Source organism: Cricetulus griseus, chromosome 9 (genome assembly GCF_003668045.3).
Source record: "Cricetulus griseus strain 17A/GY chromosome 9, alternate assembly CriGri-PICRH-1.0, whole genome shotgun sequence".
NCBI classification, from domain to species: Eukaryota; Metazoa; Chordata; class Mammalia; order Rodentia; family Cricetidae; genus Cricetulus; species Cricetulus griseus.
In genome coordinates, this window is record NC_048602.1 from 7,131,355 (window position 1) to 7,150,679 (window position 19,325).

Below are 19,325 nucleotides of genomic sequence, written 5' to 3' on the forward strand. Positions count from 1 at the left end.
ACACACACACACACACACACACACACACACACACACACACACAGAGTTCCTGTCTGGTAATCTGGAGCAAGGCATTCAAATGTAACCTGGGCTACATGGCATTTATTGATAAAGAACCATGGGAGCTAGTCTCCATGGTTCACACCTGTAGTCCCACTCCTTGGGAGATGGAAGCAAGAGGATCAGGAGTTTAAGTCTGTCTTTAGTGACAGCAGATTGTGGGGCAGCTACATGAGACCCTCTTAAATAGATGGCCATTGGAGGAAGGATCCTTAAGAACTAGCCTTCAGTCAAGTGTGGTGGTGACTCACACCTGTAATTCCAGTCCTATAGTATGGTGATATATTATTTATGGTTTATTAAAACTTGCTTGAAGATACAGAAAGCAAAGCCAGCCACAAGCTATAGAGGTCAGGAGTGATAACACACCTTTAATCCTAGCAGCCATACTAGCTAGCTAGGCAGTGGTGGCACACACCTTTAATCCCAGGACTCAGGAGACAAAGGCAGATGGATCTCTCTGAGTTCAAGACCACCCAGGGCTACACGAGATTGAATCCGTGTAAAAGAATAACAGAGCTCATGCATTTAATTCCAGGATTCATGAGAGGTATTTAAGACAGGAACAGGGTCTCAGAGCTGGCATTCATTCTCCAGCCATGCTGAGGAGAGGCAGCAGTCTGAGGCTTGGTAAGAGCTCGTGGAGACAGGACAACCCTTTCAGCCTGAGGCAGAGTAAGAAATAGTGGCCTGCTACTTCGCTTTTCTGATCTTCAGCTTGAAGCTCGAACCCCAACATAAGTCTCTGGGCTTTTGCTTTTTGTGTTACACTGTAGATGCTGAGGCAGGAGGATTGCTTTGAGTTTGAGATCAGTCTGGGCGATGGAACAAAACAAAACCTAAACTGGTTGGGGTCCTGGGAGCCTGCCTCCAATACTTAGCACCAACACAGCCTCTTGCTAGTCTTTGGTTGTACACACGTGACCATATGAACTTCTGTATCAGGACTGGAGGCAGGCAGGAGCACAGCTTGCAGACACAAACCTGCAGTCTCATATTTTCTTAATTGAGGCCAAGTCTCATATATCCCAGGCCTGCTTGGAACTCCCTGTGTAGCCGAGGATGGCCTTGAACCATCTTCCTGAGCGCTGGGATTACAGGCTTGAATCACCAGGCCGCTTTATGTGGTGCTGGGGATGGACACATGGGGCCTTTCACATGCTGGACAAGTGTTCCACCACTGACTTGTGACCTCTGCTTCAGTACCCATTTTTGTTTTTAAGATTAAAAAATTTTCTGTGAGTTCGAGGCCAGCCTGGTCTATAGAGCTAGTTTCAGGACAGCCAGGACTACACAAAGAAACCCTGTCTCAAAAAAAAAAAAAAAAAGATGAAAAATTTTAGGTATTGTGTATGTGTGTGTGTGTGTATGTATGTGGTGTGTGTGTGTGTGTGTGTGTGTGTGTGTGTGTGTGTGTGTGTGAGTGTGGCTGCCCCTGGAGTCCAGATGTGTCAAATCTCCCAGGAACTGAAGTTACGTGTGGTTGTGAGCTGCCTGGTGTGGTTCTGGAAACCAAACTTGGGTCTTCTGTAAGAGCAGTTTGTGCTGCTAACCCTCTGAGCCATCTGCCAACCCCTTTAACACATGCGCACAGGCACACACACACATTTATATTTTATGTGCATTGGTGTTTTTGCCTGCATGTATGTCTATTCCCCTGGAGTAATAGACAGCTGTGAGCTGTACTAGGAATTGAACTTGGGTCCTCTGGAAGAGCAGCAGTACTCCTAACCACTGAGTCATCTCTCCAGCCCCTTAGCACTAGTTTATTGGGCAGTTGGGGGATTTAGAGCAGGTGTTAGGGGAGCCTCCCCTATAGCCTGTCCAGTGCCAGGCAATTCTACAGGAGGGGAGACTGCAGGAGAGAGGGGAGTGGCCTCTGAGGATGAGAACTGTTGCTAGCCTGGCAAAGGTGAGGAGCTGCAGGGCAGGAAAGATGGGCGTTGTCCCCAGGTGGATAGGTGCCAAGACGCACCCCTGGATCTGAGACTTCTCCGAACATCAGTTTCCTTGTAGAAACGTGTTGGTTTCAAGGACAAATGCCCTAGCTAACTTCTGTTCCCTGCAAGCAGCCAACCCATCCCCAAATGTGCAGATGAGACCATGTCCCGGGCTGGAGAGCCGGCCGGCTCAGTGAGTGAAGGTGGCTGCCAACAAGCCTGACAACCTGAACCGATCCCCTGGATCCTCATGGTTAAAGGAGAGAACCTTCTCCTGCAAGTTGGGCTCAGATCCCCCGACATGTACTGTGACATGTTTGTCTACACAAGTGGTTCTCAGCCTGTGGGTTGTGACCCCTCTGAGGTCGAATGCCCCTTTCCCAGGGTCTCCTAAGTCCACCGGGAAACACAGATATTTACATTGCCATTTATAACAGCAAAATTAGAGTTCTGAAGTAGCAAAGAGATAATTTTATGGTTGGAGGTCACCACTATGAAGAACTGTATTAAAGGGTTCAGGACTACTGGTCTCCACAAACTAAAGAAATCATTGTGAATGCCTCTTTCAGAAAACTCAGGTTCAGTTCCCAGCACCCATGATGTGTGGCACACAATCATCTGTAACTCCAGTTCCCTCTGGATCCCTGCACTCACATGCACACATCCACACACTGACACAATTAAAATAAATCTTGTTTTTAAAAACTGTCTCGAAAGCCAGGCGTTGGTGGCGCACGCCATTAATCCCAGCACTCGGGAGGCAGAGGCAGGTGGATCTCTGTGAGTTCGAGACCAGCCTGGTCTACCGAGCAAGTTCCAGGACAGCCTCTAAAGCCACAGCAAAACCCTGTCTCGAAAAACAACAACAAAAAAAACCTGTCTCGAAGGGCGTTGGTGGCGCCTTTAATCCTGGCACTGGGGATGGAGAGGCAGGCGGATCTCTGTGAGTTGGAGACCAGTTTGGTCTATAGAGCGAGTGCCAGGACAGGATCCAAAGCAATACAGAGAAACCCTGTCTCCAAAAATCAAAAATCAAAAAAAATAAAAAAATAAAAAATAAAAACCTGTCTACTTGTAAGTAGCTTTTGTTATGACTCTGAGCTTGGCCTGTTGGATGTTCTGTTTTTTTGACAGGGTCTAACTGTAGCTCAGGCTGGGGGCTTCAAAGCCACCTTTGACTTTAACACCATGTAGGAGAAGGCGGTGTGTCCTGGAAGTCCCGAAGGGCTCACGGCTAGGACAGACGGATCCTGACCCTCACGCTGGAGTGGGTCACAAGGGCACCATAGTTCGTCCCACCCACGAACGAGTGTCTCTTCCATACTGCTCAAAAGACACATAGCGGATGCCCTTGCCAAAGTCAGTGAAGACATGGGAGACCTGTGGGAAAGGAGAGTGACAGGCTGAGGCTGTGCACCGCCCTTCCTCCATCGTAGCAGACTCGCCAGGTGCTGGGGGCACAGCAGGGAAAGAAGGGGCTAGATGCTGAAGACTGGTGCCAGGGAGAGCGGTGGGCATTCTCCAGGAGGGAGGCAGACTAAGTGTGAGAAATGAGCAGAAAAGGCCTCCTGGAGGTGATACTGGAGGAGAGATGCAAAGGACCGGGAGCCATGTAGGGTTCTGGAGAAAGTGTTGGAAAGATGCTGAGGTGAGAGTGTCTGCAGCAGGCCTGAGGGCTGGGCTCCGGTAGGTAGTGAGACCATGTGGGCTTTGTGGGACACAATGCACCACAAGACTTTGGCACCCTCCCCCAATTTTATTTCCACCCATCTGTGAATGATTGATTTCCAGAGGTTGTATATAGCTCTCGAGCGATCCACCCACTGCCTCTCAAGTGCTGGAATTAAAGGCGTGCACCACCACTTAATTATTTTGAGTCAGGATTTCGGGTAGCCCAGGTTGGCCTTGAACTCACTCAACCTGAAGAAGACCCAGAACTCCTGGTCCTCCTGCCTCAGCCTCCCAAATGCTGTGATTTGAAGTGCGCACCACCAGGCCTGGCTCCTGCTTGCTTTTTGTGAGATTTAAGGCCGTCACCATCTCTGTGGTTGAGTTTCACAACTCTAGGATAGTAACAGGGCAAGGACTTTGGTCCATGCATTATAGCACCTGTAACAGTACCTTGAGCACAGTAGGCCCTCAATAAATGCTCTGATAAACGGACTAATCAGTAAGCCAACTAGAGCAGGGTCTAGTTGTATAACAACTGGCAGCTAATATCACAGACCCCATCAATGAAACGGGGAACCCAGCGGCGTGACTGTGGGATCCAGGCACCTTGCAGCAGACCAGGGGTGAGTGGACAGTCAGGACTCACTTGTCGGCAGCTGCTCTCAGCCCGCTGAAGGACTGGGTTGGGCGAGGCAGAGAACTTGACCACTTCATTTTCACACTCATCCAGTAGGCGGACCCAAAGCCTGGAGATGGCAGCCGCAGTTCTCGCAGGCGCCCCACCAGCCAGGTGGCAGGCAGTGCGTCTTCAGGTCCCTGCCACCCAGCCAACTCTCCGGGTTAGGAGGAGGGGTGAGGCTGAGGGCCGAGCGTTCTTTCACCTGAACCAAGGTCCTATCCACTTGCACAGTGTTTGGTGCTGCTGGGCACTTAGGAGAAGGGCCGGGATGCTGGGGCGGAGCCAAGCCTGAGGAAAGGGCTCCGAGTTGCTACTTTGAGGGGTAGAACCCCAGTGCTCTAGCGAGGAGCCTTGCCCCGGCAGGGAGAGTTGACCCGGAGAAGGAACCAGAGCCCAAGAGTAGACCAGATGCTTTTCGGAAGGCTCGCTAGGGTTGTGCCTGCAGCTAGGGTTCTTAGGCTAGCGTTGCCGACTGGTCAGAAGCCTTGACTATCCACGAGTGATGGATAGATGGATAGCACGGGGCCAGTGAGTGGGGTCGTGTGCACAACCCATGCCGGCCTGCCTGGGAAGTGCAGGAGTGCAGGAAGGGGCTCGGGACACAGCAGGGCTCCTCCCCTCCCTAGCTCTGCAGCTGCATTTCCCAAGAAAGGGAGTCCAACCCCGCGGGCCGGTGGGGGCGAGGCCGCAGCCCACTCTGGTTACCATCGCGGTGGCCTGGGTGGCCCTGGCAGTCTTCCCTCACCAGTCAAGCTGCTCAGGTTTGCCTTTCCGGACAGGAAGGTGTATGGTGGACAGCACACCTCCCGTCACACTCTTCCCTGCCCCGTTTCCACCTTGCTCTGTCCCCAGGAGGCTGACATTCGTGCTAGTCTCCTTACTCCCGATGTCGGTGCGGACCTGGATATGTATATAAATAGGGCCACACACTAGACAGCCGAGCCGAGCAGGGAGATCTGGGGCCTCCTAAGATTCCGGGGTGGAGGTGGGGGTGTGTGCAAAAGATAACACAGAAGCTTGTTAGTGGAACCATCCGTGTCAGGACAAACCTAGGTATGCGTGGGAACTTTGTAAATGGTAGAGGAAGTGAGCATGGTGGTATGGGCCTGTACTGCACGTGGAGGCAGGAGGATCAGGAATTGAAGGCCAAACTCACCTACACATGAGTTCAAAGTCAGCCTGGGCTATATGAGACCCTGTCTCAGGAGAAAAAAATCAGGAATTCTGGAGCCAGGATATCTGGGTTCAAATTCTAACTCTACTATTTATTTATTTATTTATTTATTTTATTCACTATATATATTTATTTTGAGACAAGATCTCACTATATGGATATGGCTATCCTGGAACTTGTTATGTAGACCAGGCTGTCCTTGAACCCACAGAGATCTGCCTGCCTCTGCCTTGGGAGTGCTGAGATTAAAGGTGTGTGTCACTTTCTCAGCCCACCAATTTATTAGATATTAGCTATCCTCTGTGTTTTAGTTTCTCATAAACTGGGGAAAGAAAAATACCCATGTTGACAGACTTAACAGTAAGCCATGGCTCAGTGGAAGAGTGCTTTGCCTATCATTCCTGAAGACCTGGATTTCATTCCTAGTGTCACAGAGACCACTGCCACCAAAACCAAAACAATGACAAGAGTCAGATGTGATGTGGTAGCACACACTTGGAATCCCAGCATGCTGGAGGTCAGAGGTTCAAGGTTATCCTGCTAAAATCAAGGTAGAGGCCACTCTGGCCCACTTAAGAACTTATCTCTGAACCAGGGTTAGGGAGATGGCCCAGTCTTGCCTTGTATGAAACCTGAATTCCATCCCACCAGCCACATAACCCCCCTCCCCCAGAGTGCCAGCTCCGGGAACTCTGGCGCCCTCTCTGGTCTCATTGGGCACCTACACTCACAAGCACACTACACCTCTCCACATATACACGTAATTAAAAAATATTTAAAGTATTTGTTAAATGAAGAACGAAGGAAGGAGGGAAGGGGAGAGGAAAATAGGACAGGCAGCCTGAAGTAGGTCCCACCCCCTTTGGGCCACTCCCTCAAAAGAAGTCACGAAGCAGGTCCGGGAAGGAGCCCCTGGCACCACTGTCAAGTTCTTTTCCACAGCCCAGCCGTTCCCTCCGTGCTCCACTCCCCAGCCTCTGAAACGTCTGTAGAAAACAACGCGGCAGGAGATAAGGCATTCGCTCTCCCGGTCCCCGTAGAGGGGTGGAGGCCTCGCAGTTTGCCCTGCTCATCAGTTCCTCCCCAGTACATTTAATCTGGGGCGTCTTACTGAACCCATCTTCCAAGATCCTGCATCCTGACCCCCGTCACCCAACCAGCTTTGCTTTCGGTCCACCTCCCAGCCCTCTGCCTCGCCCCGCTCGCCCTCTCAGGTCGGCTCACTCACTCTGCTACCCTTGTGTAGCAATAAATGCAAACGCCTCCTTCCACCGGCGCCCAATCTTTTTTGTCTTACCCCTGGGCCCCTCCCTCAGTCCTGCCCCCCCACCCCACCCCGCCTGGGGCTCCGGAGCTTTAGGTCCCGCCTTCTAAGCATTAGACTCCGCCCTCTAGGGTGGCCCCGCCCCCGGACCACACACCCCGCCCAGCAGCCAGAAGGCCCCGCCCCCGGGACCCAGGCTCTCCGCGGGGCTTGAAGATGAGGTTGCAGCAGGGAGAAGCGGGCCAGAGCGCAGGGCGGGAGCTCGTCGTGGCCGGCGGGGCAGCGCCGGGCCCAGGCGTACAGGGCTCTGCCCTCCGCGCTGCAGTCGCGGGCCAGCTGCAGCAGCCACACGCACGGGCCGTCCACCGGGTCGCGCCAGGCTCGGCACACGGCCCGCACTGCGTCACTGTCGCGCGGGGAGGCTAGTGGCTCAGCACCCGCACCAGCAGCTCCGGGGGGGGGGGCAGCCGCCGCCGTGAGGGCCGGGCTCCCATGTCCAGCCGCCCGCGTCCTCCGGGTGAAGGGGGGTTGGCCCGTCAGCCTCCCTGGGTCACGAACCGGGTTCAGGATGCCAGGTTGCAGACAGGATGGAGCAAGTCCGTTCCCCTGGGGCCGCAGACCCCCTCCAAATCCAATCCAGTCCAACCCAATCCCAGCGGGTGTAGTGGAGCACGCCTGTAATCACAGCAACTTGGAGGCAGAGGCAGGAGGATTGAATGAAACCTTTTAAAAAACAACAACAAAGCCCGGCGTTGGTGATGCACGCCTTTAATCCTAGCACTCAGGAGGCAGAGGCAGGAGGATCTCTGTGAGTTCTGTGCCTGAAAGGTCTAATAAGTTCCAGGACAGCCAAGGCTACACAAAGAAACCCTATCTCAAAAAACAAAAGAAACAAACCTCAATGAGGGGAAAACCATTTCCGCCCAGACCCCACCTTGGGTAATCCACTTGGGCTTTGGAATTCACTGTGTATTTCCAGCAAAGTCACTTTCTTCTGGACATCTTGTCTAGAATCCGGTTCTCCTTTTATGCTCTTTCCAAACCAGTAGTGTCCATGCTCCTTCGAGCTGTGTCCAAACCATGCTGTCACTACCTTCCCGAAGTCTCCTCAGTCATGCGGCAGCAGGTCCGCTGTGCCCTTTCCTCCTCATTCTCCAGGGTCTCCGATCCTGTGTTCCTACTGCTCCTCACGCTTTCCTTACCTCGCTTCGATTCCATGGCTGATCACTAAAGGTCTTAGATGCACTCTTGACCCTTAAAGGGCTTCTCACGCCCAGTGTTGTCTGAATTCCAGCTCCGAGTCCCCTGCACCCACAGGGACAATACACTCTATCTTGGCAGCCTCACTGCTCTATGAGGCTGACTCCTGTCACTCTTCCAGTGCTGATTGGGAATCAGATTCTCATATTCATCTCCTCTCTCCCTCTGCCTTCCTCCTTCCTCTTCTTTTCCCTGCGGAGCCCCTGACTGTTGTCCTTTAACCCAGGATCCCTCTCCACCTCCCAAGTGTTAGCTGTGGCCATGCCTTTTTTTTTTTTTTTTTTTTTTTTTGAGGGTTTCTCTGTGGCTTTGGAGGCTGTCCTGGAGCTTGCTCATTTAGGCCAGGCTGGTCTCGAACTCACAGAGATCCGTCTGCCTCTGCCTCCTGAGTGCTGGGATTAAAGGCGTGCACGAGCACCGCCAGGTGGCCATGCCATTTTTGTAAAGCTCCTCCATCTTGATTAAACAGTGACAATTCCCCAAACTGAAGTAATACCATCCCTAGAAACAGAAAGACTTGTTTCCCTAATTTTGTTTGTTTTGTGTATTATTTATTTATTTTTGTGGCAGGTTCTCAATATATAGCCCTGGCTGCCCTGGAACTCCCCATGTAGACCAGACTGGCCTTGAACTCACAGAGATCCACCTGCCTCTGCTGGGATTCAGGGTGTGTGTCACTGTGCCTGGCTGTTTTTCTAGATTCTTGACTTCCCTGCCCCACTGACACGCACTTCACCTGATGGCTGGCCATGAGATAATTTTTTGCATCACCTGGTTATTTTTAACTGACTCTCATGGGCTAGCCGTAGCAATGGCTGACAGCAGGCCAAAGGGGAAACTTGAGCCCCTCTCCTGCTTTCTAACCTTTTAACTGCTCCAGCCTGGAAGTGGACCTGGAGCTGCCTGGTTTCATGAGCTAGAGACTCCCTTCCATGGGCCTTTTTTTGAACACAGACTGCCTTTGTCTGTGCTTCTTGCAGAGGTCACACCATGCTGTAATTACAGACATGGCCCTGCTGGGCTCCCTCTTTCTCTCTGAGACTACTTCAGGTGCTGCTGCCTTTCCTTGGTCCTTTACCTATCTCTCTTCCCACCCCCAGCTTCCAGTGCCGAGGGTGTAATTCCGGGCCTCGTGCACACTAGCCAGTCACTGTATTATTGAGCTGCTCCTGGGATCCCCACTGGTGAATTCTAGGTAGCAACTCTACAATTGAGCCAGGCCACACCCGGCTCCTTTTTATGGTAAAAATTGCACCTTAGACAAAGCTGTGCACAGTGGTGTATGCCTGGGATCCCAGAACTTAGGATCTGCTGGGCAGTGGTGGCGCACACCTTTAATGCCAGCACTCGGGAGGCAGAGGCAGGGGGATCTCTGTGAGTTTGAGGTCAGCCTGGTCAGCAAGAGCTAGTTCCAGGACAGGCTCCAAAGCCACAGAGAAACCCTGTCTCAAAAAACAAAAGAAACAAAAACAAAACAAAACCAAAAAAACCCCAAAACAGGATCTAAGGGAGAGCAGGACATTCTAAGTTCTAGGTCAGCCTGAACTAAGTAGTGAAAGTCTCAAGAAACCAAGGGCTAAGAACAAAAGGTCTGTGTGCACTACTTCACTAGTTTCTACCCTCAATATCTCTTGAATGTTTCCCTTTCCTTTTGCCTTTTTGAGACAGGCTTTCATGTAGCCCAGGCTAGTCTCCAACTTGCTATGTAGCCAAGGCTGACCTTGAACTCCCAACCCACCAGCCTTCGCCTTCCACATGCTGGCATTGCAGGTGTGTGTCACCATGCCCAGCTGGTGAACTTTTTCCAAGCACCCCGAAATGTCAAGGTCATCAATGGCTGCCGTGGTAGCTGCTATTCTGCTGTCCCCGTCAACAACATCTCATTGTTGCCACCTAGCTTCTAGGAACCGTCTCCCCATTCTAGGCTTCTACCTGGGTTCCTTGTTAGCCCCCGTGGCTGCTCTGACGGCCTGTCAGAGGCGACCTTTGAACCTTAATTCTCAGGGGCTCTCACCCACACCTCCTGGCTCTGTGCTTTTTTTCCTCACACGCAGTCAGGTAGGGGAAGCATCTGGGTCAGGTCTCGTCCGGTGCAGTCAGAGCACTCAACAACTCCATGTTTTCCAGCTAAAGCCAGAATCCTCTCTGGGGGCCACAAGGTCACACACTATCTGCCCATGTTTTCTGTTCTCATCTCCCTCCCTCCCTCTGCTTCAGCTACACAGGCCCTGACACCTCAGGGTCTTTGGTCTGGCTGTCCCCTCTACTGGGAGCATGATGCTTACAATTTTTATGTCCTTCAGGTCTTTGCTCAAACGTCACCACGTATCTCTGCCTTCTTTATAATTTTAGGGCCTCATCTCCAAACCTAACCCCCTTCCCTTTTCCTTAAACTTTTCTCTTTAAAAATTTTATTTTTCTTGCCAAGTGTGGTGGCACACGCCTTTAATCCCAGCACTCGGGAGGTTGAGGCAGGTGGATCTCTGTGAGTTCGAGGACAGCCTGGTCTCCAGAGTGAGTGCCAGGATAGGCTCCAAAGCTACACAGAGAAACCCTGTCTCAAAAAACCAATAAATAAATAAATAACAATACAATTTTTATTTTTCTTGCTAAGTGTGGTGGTGCATAGCTTTAATCCCAGTGCTCCTGAGGAAGGGGCAGTCAGATCTCTATGAGTTTGAGCCAGTATGGTCTACATAGTGAGTTTCAGGCCAACCAGGGCTACACAGAGACATCTGGTCTCAAGAAGATGAGGAAGAAAAGGAGGAAGAGGAAAGAAAGACAGACAAATAGGACTGGACCAATGGACCAGTGCTTAAGGGCACTTGCTGCTCTTGCAGAGAACTGGTTGAATTCCCTAGCACCCAAGTGGCAGCCCACAAATGCTATAACTCCAGTTTCAGGAGATCGATGCCCTCACCTAGCTTCTGAGGGCATCAGGCATGCACATGGCACACAGCAGATACACAGGCAAAGCACCCCTACAATAAGATATTAAGAAAAAAAAAAGTACAGGCCAGGTGTTGGTGGCACACACCTTTTAATCCAGCACTTAGAAGGCAGGTGGATCTCTGTGAGTTCAAGGATAGTTAGAGTTACATAGAGAAACCCTGTTCCAAAATATGCCCCCCACAAAGAACAAGTAGATAAAAATGAAGGGCTGAGGTTACCTCTTGGACTGGGGGCCTGGGTGAGACAGCCTTGGTGATAAAGCTTTGCCCTTGTTTGCATGATGCTCTGGTTGGAGCCTCAGGAAAAGGAGGGACAGAGAGGAAGAAAAGGGAGAAGAAAAAGCAAGGTTAAGCCAAGCAAAGCTTGCAACCTGCCTGACACATGTGGGAGCTCCAAGCCTCTCTTTGGGACTGTACTTGGGACCTCACTCCCACAGTCTAGAGGCTAAATGTCAACCACTGGCTGAGACCAGTTTTGGTGGGGAAATCAGATACTGCCTGCCTGCTGCATGGCCACTGGGGATGGAGGCTGAATCGTGTGTTTGTGGGGAGGTTGCCATTCGTTGGCATGGTAACCGGGGATGCTGCTGACATTCCATCTGCAAGGACTTATGACTATACATTCCAAAAAGGACTATGATGGTATTCCTTTCTAACACTAACACGTGACTCCATAATTCTGCTAGTCATAAGGCCTCTCGTACCAGAGAAGTGACACTGCCTAGGGATTTTCCGGGTGGTATTCTAAAACTGTCTCTGCCTGACTCCCTCTGAGGTCAAGTTCCTTCTTCGGAGTCCTAGAGTGTTGCCAAGTAGTTAACAATTGACTGGAGGGGCCGACGGACTGAGGCTTATAGTCTCTCAGTTGCTGACTGGGATGGGAATCACACACATCTCAGTTGTCCCCATCCTTGAGGTCAGGGAGAGCGGGTGCAAGCCGCTTCCACCACACCCCTGCCTGAGTTAGCTGCTGACTTGGCAGATAATTTGAGAACAGTGGGCTGGAGAGACCACAGCGGGGCGTGGACTGGACAGGCCAGCTGTTCCAGCCCAGCTGTCTTAGTGTTCCCAATATAGGCACTGGTGAAGAAGCCCAGCGGTGACCTAGCCTCCTCTTCCATCTGATAGCAAGTACATGAGACCCCTGAGTGGGAGCCAGTTGGCTGAGCCCGGTTAGTTCCCAGAGCACTGAAAGAAAACAAAATCATTAGCAACCATCCATCCTCAACCTTCTGAAACCAGGGAACTACATTCTCCCACTCTAAATCGAAGGTTTCGCTCTCTCTCTCCTCCCTTCTCTCTCTCTCTCTCTCTCTCTCTCTTTCTCTCTCTCTCTCTCTCCTCTCCTCTCTCTCTCTCTCTCTCTCTCTCTCTCTCTCTCTCGTGTGTGTGTGTGTGTGTGTGTGTGTGTGTATGTCTCATTGTGTAATGGTGGCTGACCTGGTACTCGGTGGCTGACCTGGTACTCGCTAAATAAACCAGGCTTTGCTTGAACTCAGAGATCCGCCTGTCTCAGCCTTGGGAGTTCTGGGATCAAAGGTGTGCAAAACCACACTTGGCTTTGGCTTTTTATGTTTTAATTATTTAACTTGATTTTATGTGCATTGGTGCGAAAGTAGCAGATACCCTGGAAATGGAGTTACAGAGAGTTGTGCGCTGCCATGTGGGTGCTGGGAATTGAACCTGGGGTCCTCTAGAAGAGCAGCCAGTGCTCTTAACTGCTAAGCCATCTCTCCAGCCCCCCACACTTGGCTTTTTAAAAGTTTTTTTTGTTTTGTTTTGTTTTTAAGATAGGGTTTCTCTGTAGCTTTGGAGCCTATCCTGGCACTCACTCTGGAGACCAGGCTGGCCTCGAACTCACAGAGATCCGCCTGCCTCTTGCCTCCTGAGTACTGGATTTAAAGGTGTGAGCCACCACCACCTGATAAAAAAATTTTTTTGAATAAATTGTGTGTGTGTGTGTGTGTGTGTGTGTGTGTGTGTGTGCCCACTGCTGTGGATGCAGGTCAGAAGACTGCTTTGTGGTCAGTTCTCTTCTTCCACCACCTTCCACCATGTAAATCTCGGGGGTCTGAACTCAGGTCGTCAAGCATATTGCCATTTACCCTTTATCCACTGAGTCTTCTCACCAGCCCTAGAATTTCGGTGGGAGTTTTTGTTCTCTGTTGATGTTGTTATACAGGGGCCCACTCTAGTGCAACCTGCCTTAAAACATGTGTGTGTGGGTCCTCCAGCCTCAGCCTTGCTGTGGTTATAGCAGTAAACTAGTGTAGTACCCGTCAATGAACCTACTCACTGAATTGAACTTGGGCCCTTTAATAATCGTTTTCCTTTGCCGGCTGCCGCGATGCTACGGGTTTCCAGCAGGGGGCGCCGAAGGAGCGTGGCAGGCTGCAGGGTCGGCCTCGCAGCTTCCAGGCTTTTCAGTGGCATGTGCCTGCAGCCGGCAGTGTCTCTCGCATCGCCAGGGTTCTCTAGCATCTGGCTCCTGCCACATGTGGCCAACAGCACCACCTCACCCCAGACACTTCCCTGTATGCGGTTTGTCTGGCATCCTACAGGGTGTGCACGTCTGGCAAATTTCATCCCAGCCTGGGGCTGCTGTCTTTTTATTGCTCTTTTTTTTTTTTTTTTCATTTAAAAGGGATCTCTGTGAGTTCAAGGCTTTGGTTTACAAAGCAAGTTCCAGGATAGGCTCCAAAGCTACAGAGAAATTTGTCTTTAAAAAAAAATGTGTTTTTTAAATTTTTTATTATTTTATTTTATTTTTTGGTTTAATACAGTTTGGAGGCTGTCCTGGCACTCGCTCTGGACACCAGGCTGGCCTTGAACTCACAGAGATCCGCCTGCCTATGCCTCCCAAATGCTGGGACTAAAGGCGTGCGCCAACGCCCAGCTTTTTCATTTTTTAATGTTTATTTTGTGTGGTGTGTGTGTGTGTGTGTGTGTGTGTGTGTGTGTGTGTGTGTGTGTATGCTTGTGCCACAGCTCACGTGTGAGCCACCACTGCCTGGCCTCTGTTACACTTAATAGCTGACTCACCAACATTTGTGTTTCCAGTAACTCCGTGGTTCCAGGCTCCTGCTTAGTCTCCGGTTGACACATCCGTGACATACTCCCTGACCTGAACAGCTCCTCTGTGACTGACTCATCCACATTGCTGGATGCAAACATCAGCGCCTCGTTCCTTTTTCATTGCTGAGTAATATGCCAGTGACCAAATAAACGGCGATCTGTTTATCCACTTGCCGGGATGGATATTCCAGTTGTTTCCCGCTTAGGGCTGTTGTCAACGAAGCTGCTATGTGTGTTCATGTATGAAGGTCTGTGTGGACATAGGTTGCATTTCTCTTGAGTAAATACCTAGGAGTGGAATTATTGGGTCACAGTGTACATACATTTCGCTGTACACTTCGGTGCCTGGAGGGATGACTCAGTGGTTAAGAGCACTGGCTGCTCTTCCAGAGGACCTGGGTTCAATTCCCAGCAAATGCATGGTGGCTCACAACCGTCTGTAACTCCAGTTCTAGGGGATCTGATGCCCTTTCCTGGCCTATACAAGTTCTATATTCATGTGGTGCATGAAACTAAACACCCATACACTTACAATGAACATTAATTAAATTTAAATAAGCATTAATTAAAACTTAAACTCTGAGCCAGGTATGGTGGCAGAGGAGGCAGAGGCAGGCAGATCTTTGTGAGTTTGAGGCCAGCCTGGTCTACAAAGCAATTTCCAGGACAGCCAGGGCTACACAGAGAAACCCTGTCTCAAAAACCAAAAATAAATAAATAAATTCTCTGTGTGTGCCTACCAGTGAGGGGCTGGGGGCGTGGCTCAGCGGTGGAGCCCCTGCCTAGAATCCCCCAGTGAGGGGCTGGGGGCGTGGCTCAGTGGTAGAGCCCCTGCCTAGAATCCCCCAGTGAGGGGCTGGGGGCGTGGCTCAGTGGTAGAATCCCTGCCTAGAATCCTCCAGTGAGGGGCTGGGGGCGTTGCTCAGTGGTAGAGCCCCTGCCTAGAATTCCCCAGTGAGGGGCTGTGGGCGTGGCTCAGTGGTAGAGCCCCTGCCTAGAATCCCCAGTGAGGGGCCGGGGGCGTGGCTTAGTGGTAGAGTGCTAGCCCAGCATACTCACAGCATGGATTTATTCACCAGAAGGAAATAAATAAATAGAGGAGAGATTAAAGCTATTAGTGATGAAAGGAAGATTCAGATGGCTGTAAATTTGTTTACAAGGGCCAGGAAATGAAGGGGAGGAGAGATAAGGAAATTTAATCAGTTAACAGCTGCAAACCAAAGCAACAGGAAAGTATGCTGCACTGAAAACTGTTTATTTATTGTGTGTGTGTACATGCTGTGGTGCAGGTGTGGAGGCTGTATGACAGCTTTTGGGAGTCGGTTCTTTCTCTCCTTGCAGCATGTGGGTTCTGGGGATCTAACTCAAGCCTGCTGATCTATCTGAAATACCAATTATGGTATTTCAGAGCAGGCCTCAAGCTCTATCCCAGGAGCTGGAATCTCACATTGTCTTTTAGATATCGTCTGGTTATCACCCAATGGCTTGGCCTCATTGGAGAATGTCTCCTAGTTTGCATAACAACAGACCTAGGCCCTGGGTGGGCCCACACCTATTCTGAGTGCTTCTATTCGTGCCTAGGGACTGGTGAGGACGTGTAGTTTTAGAGGAGCCTCTAGGATTAAAGGGACTATTTGCTATCAGCTTTATACATGGTTATAGAAGTCTTCTGATATTACCCCCACGATTGGAAAGCTATTTAAGAGAATGCTTGAATAAAACGTGGACTCCAGTTTCCAGCATGGACTGAGTGCCCTCCTGAAATAACAAGATGCCTCTGTCTCGTCCTTAACACCGTGTGGTAGCTAAGAGTTTCCAGTTCCACACTCTCCCATTCAGAGATGGACACTGGGCTGTTCGGATGGTTCCGATAACAGCCCCAAAGACATCAGTCCAGAATAGACGGCCTCTGTTGCATGGGACTGATACAGGCCGAACCCTGGCATCTATCCCTCTGGCTCTATTCTGCATTCCTTTTGGGGAGGGAGTAGGTTTAAGATAGGGCTTCTCTGTGTGGCTCTGGCTGTCCTGGAACTCACTCTGTGGACCAGGCTGGCCTCCACCTCAGAGATCCTCCTGCCTCTGCCTACTGAGTGCTGGGATTAAAACCATGTGTCAGGAAATATCATTTTTAAAAAATACTTTTTAGCCTTATGTATATGGGTGTCCCTGCATGTATATCTGTGCACCATGTGCCCTTGAGACCAAAAGAGGGCGTTGTATCCCCAGACTGGAATTATAGTCAGTTGTGAGCGGCTAAGTAGGTGCTGGAAGTTGAACCCAGGTCCCCTGGAAGAGTAACTAGTGCTGTTATACTGATCCTCCAGCCCCAAGGAGGTGTAGCTTTGCTGGAGGAAGAGCCCCACTGTGGGTGAGCTTTGAGGGTTTATAGCATTTCTCACTTCCTGTTTTCTCTGCTTCCTGTGTGTGGATGAAATGTGATCAGACAGCTTCCTGCTCCTGCCACCATGCCTCCCCCCCATTCCCATCGCAATCACGGCGGCATTTCTCTCCCTCTGGCTCCCTTTCTTCCTTCAGTTGCTCTTGTTAGACCCCCCGAAAACTCAAGTATCCGGGGTCTCAGGCCAGGTTCGCGGTCACCCCAATCACCAGGCGGATTCGAGAGCTTGCTGCAAACTGCACGAGGCTTTATTGTAATTTAACGAGTTAACCCCATGTTAGCTCGGGTCTTTCACCCACCCGCCATGGCAGACGGCTAGAAAAAGACGGCTTGAAGCTGCTGCGCATAGATCTTTATAGGGCAGTGTAAGGGGAGTGTCTAGGGGTATGCACAGGCTCACGATTGGTGTGCCTCCAGGCTTGGAGGGCTTGCCCTGTGTTGATTGGTCAACTGGTTGTTATGGCTCATAGGCCCTCCCAGGGTGGTTGCTATGCTCTCTACGTCATTGTCGTGCGCTTGTCCGTAAAGCACACCCAGGGTCGTAAAGCATAGCGCCACCAGGTAACTTCTGATTGGCTCCTTGTCACGAGACAGGCATCTGACTTTCTGGTTTCTAGGACAAGGTCATAGAAGCACATGTTCGACCATTATGGCTGCCAAAAGGGAAGCCGGTTCCTTCACTCTCAGTCGAGGTGTTTATGGAAACAACACAAGAGTAGCTGATGTATCTCCACAATAAATAAATAAATAAATAAAATGTCAAAAAGGAAAGTTTTTAGACCATCATCTCACTGTTAGGTCACACTCACAATTATTTACCTAGACATTTAATTCGAGAGATAAAACTAGCGCTGGACACGGCAGCTCACACCTGGAATCCCAACAGCCTAGAGGGAGAGGCCAGAGGAGCGTGCATTCAAGGTCATCCTTGGTTACACAGTTAGAGGCCAGCCTGCCTCAGAAAATAAATAAACTTTAAAAATAAGCAAATGTCTGCGCTGCTAAAGCATCTGGCTCCAGGAGGCGCCTAATGGCCACCGACCCTAACAGTTGTGGAGAAAGCAAATGTGCCCAGGGCCCTTGACAAATGGCTCCCTGCAGTTGTGAGTGTCTCACTGTGATGATGGCCAGTGCCAGAATGTGGGCTCCATATGGCAGTCCTGATGCAGGACAAGAGGAATGGGTGGAGACCAGCGTGGGGAACAGAGCTCAATTCAGAAAAGGCTCGGTTCAAAAAGACAACTAGGTTACCAAGTGAGCACCAAGTGAGAGACTCTGTCTAAAAAAAAAAAAAAAAAAAAAAAAAAAAAAAAAAAGGGAGGGAGGGAAGGAGGGAGTTAAGGAAGGAAGAAAAGCCGAAGGGGTGACCGAGTGCTCATGTAGCATTCAAAGCTCTGGGATCGATCCCCAGCACTGCCTAAACCAGATATGGCCGTGCACATCTGTAACCCTAGCACTCAGAACCAGAAGAGTCAGAAGTTCAAAGCCGTCCTTGGCTAATGGCAAATGTGGGCAACAAAAAGGTTGTATTTAGAAAATAAGGTGGGGCTCTGGGCCTGGAGCTCAGTAGTGTTTGCCTCCCAGGCATTGCCTGTGGTCCTAGGTTTAATCTGAACTGTGGCCAAAAAAGAGAGAGAGAGAGAAAGACCTCAGAGAGGGCCCAGAAAAGGCTGTAGTAGTTAAGGAAATTTCCTGGGGGCTAGAGAGGTAGCTAAGGGTTCAGAGCACTGGCTGCTCTTCCAGAGGACCCAGGTTCAATTCCCAGCACCCACAAGCAGATCACAGCTGTCTATAACTCCACCCTCACACAGACATACATGCAAGCAAAACACCAATGCACATAAAATAAAACTTTAGAAAAAATATTTCTTCATTAAGAGGAGCCATGTTACACACACATGCACACATGATTGTACATGGTCACACACACACACACACACACACACACACACACACGCACGCACGCACGCACGCACGCAAATCACAGGAAGCTCACAGATTGAATGGACGGTTTGTTTTCTCTTTCTTATTTTGAGACAGCATCTCTCTCAATAGTCTGAGCCATGCTGGAACTCACTATGTAGACCAGGCTGGCCCCAAACAGATCCATGTGCCTCTGCCTCCCCAGTACTTCAACTGAAATCATGTGCCACCAAGCTGGGTGCTGTTTTCATCTCGGGCTGACCTTGAACTCATGACCCCTCCTCCCTAACCTCCAGAGTGCTAAGATCACAGGCATGGACCACCATTCCTTGTCTCAGATATGATGGGTTTTGATGGCAGATTCTAAAATCAAGACCGTATGTATTTGGCAGGCTTTGTAAGAGGCCATCAGAAATAGAATTGGGAAAAAAGCTGACAAGGTAAAATCCAGTTTTGTCTGGTGTCCTGCAGGAAATAAAGGACTTCTTTTTTTCTTTTGTTTTTCTAGACAGGGTTCTTCACTGTGTTGCTCTGGCTGTCCTGGAACTCACTCTGTAGACCAGGCTGGCCTGGAACCCACAGAGATCTGCCTGCCTCTGACTCATAAATGCTGGGATTAAAGGTTCGAACCACCACCAATGAGAGAGGACTTCTTTAATGCTGACTTGGGGGGGGGGTGGGGGCTGTTTCAGGAAGGTGTCATTTAGCAGCTTCCCCTGTTTTCATTTGGTTATGTGGCATCCGGCATGAGTGGCTGCACTTTGAGTAGAGGCGGTACACCCATTACGTCAACAGCTAGGATGTAAAACCTGGTGCTCAGGTCTCCAAAGTCTCTGTCACTGGACCCATTCCATATAGTTTCATATTTAATCTTGCCTTGTTTTCCTATTAAGAAATACATTGGGCATGCCTTTAATCCCAGCACTC

The 19,325-nt window shown here is 50.3% G+C and overlaps 1 pseudogene; it reads right to left on the reverse strand.

Annotated features, from left to right (window-relative positions):
• Nucleotides 1-3,234: 3,234 nt before the first annotated feature.
• LOC100770061 lies at nucleotides 3,235-8,006 on the reverse strand (annotated as a pseudogene).
• Between the last annotated feature and the right edge of the window lie 11,319 nt (nucleotides 8,007-19,325).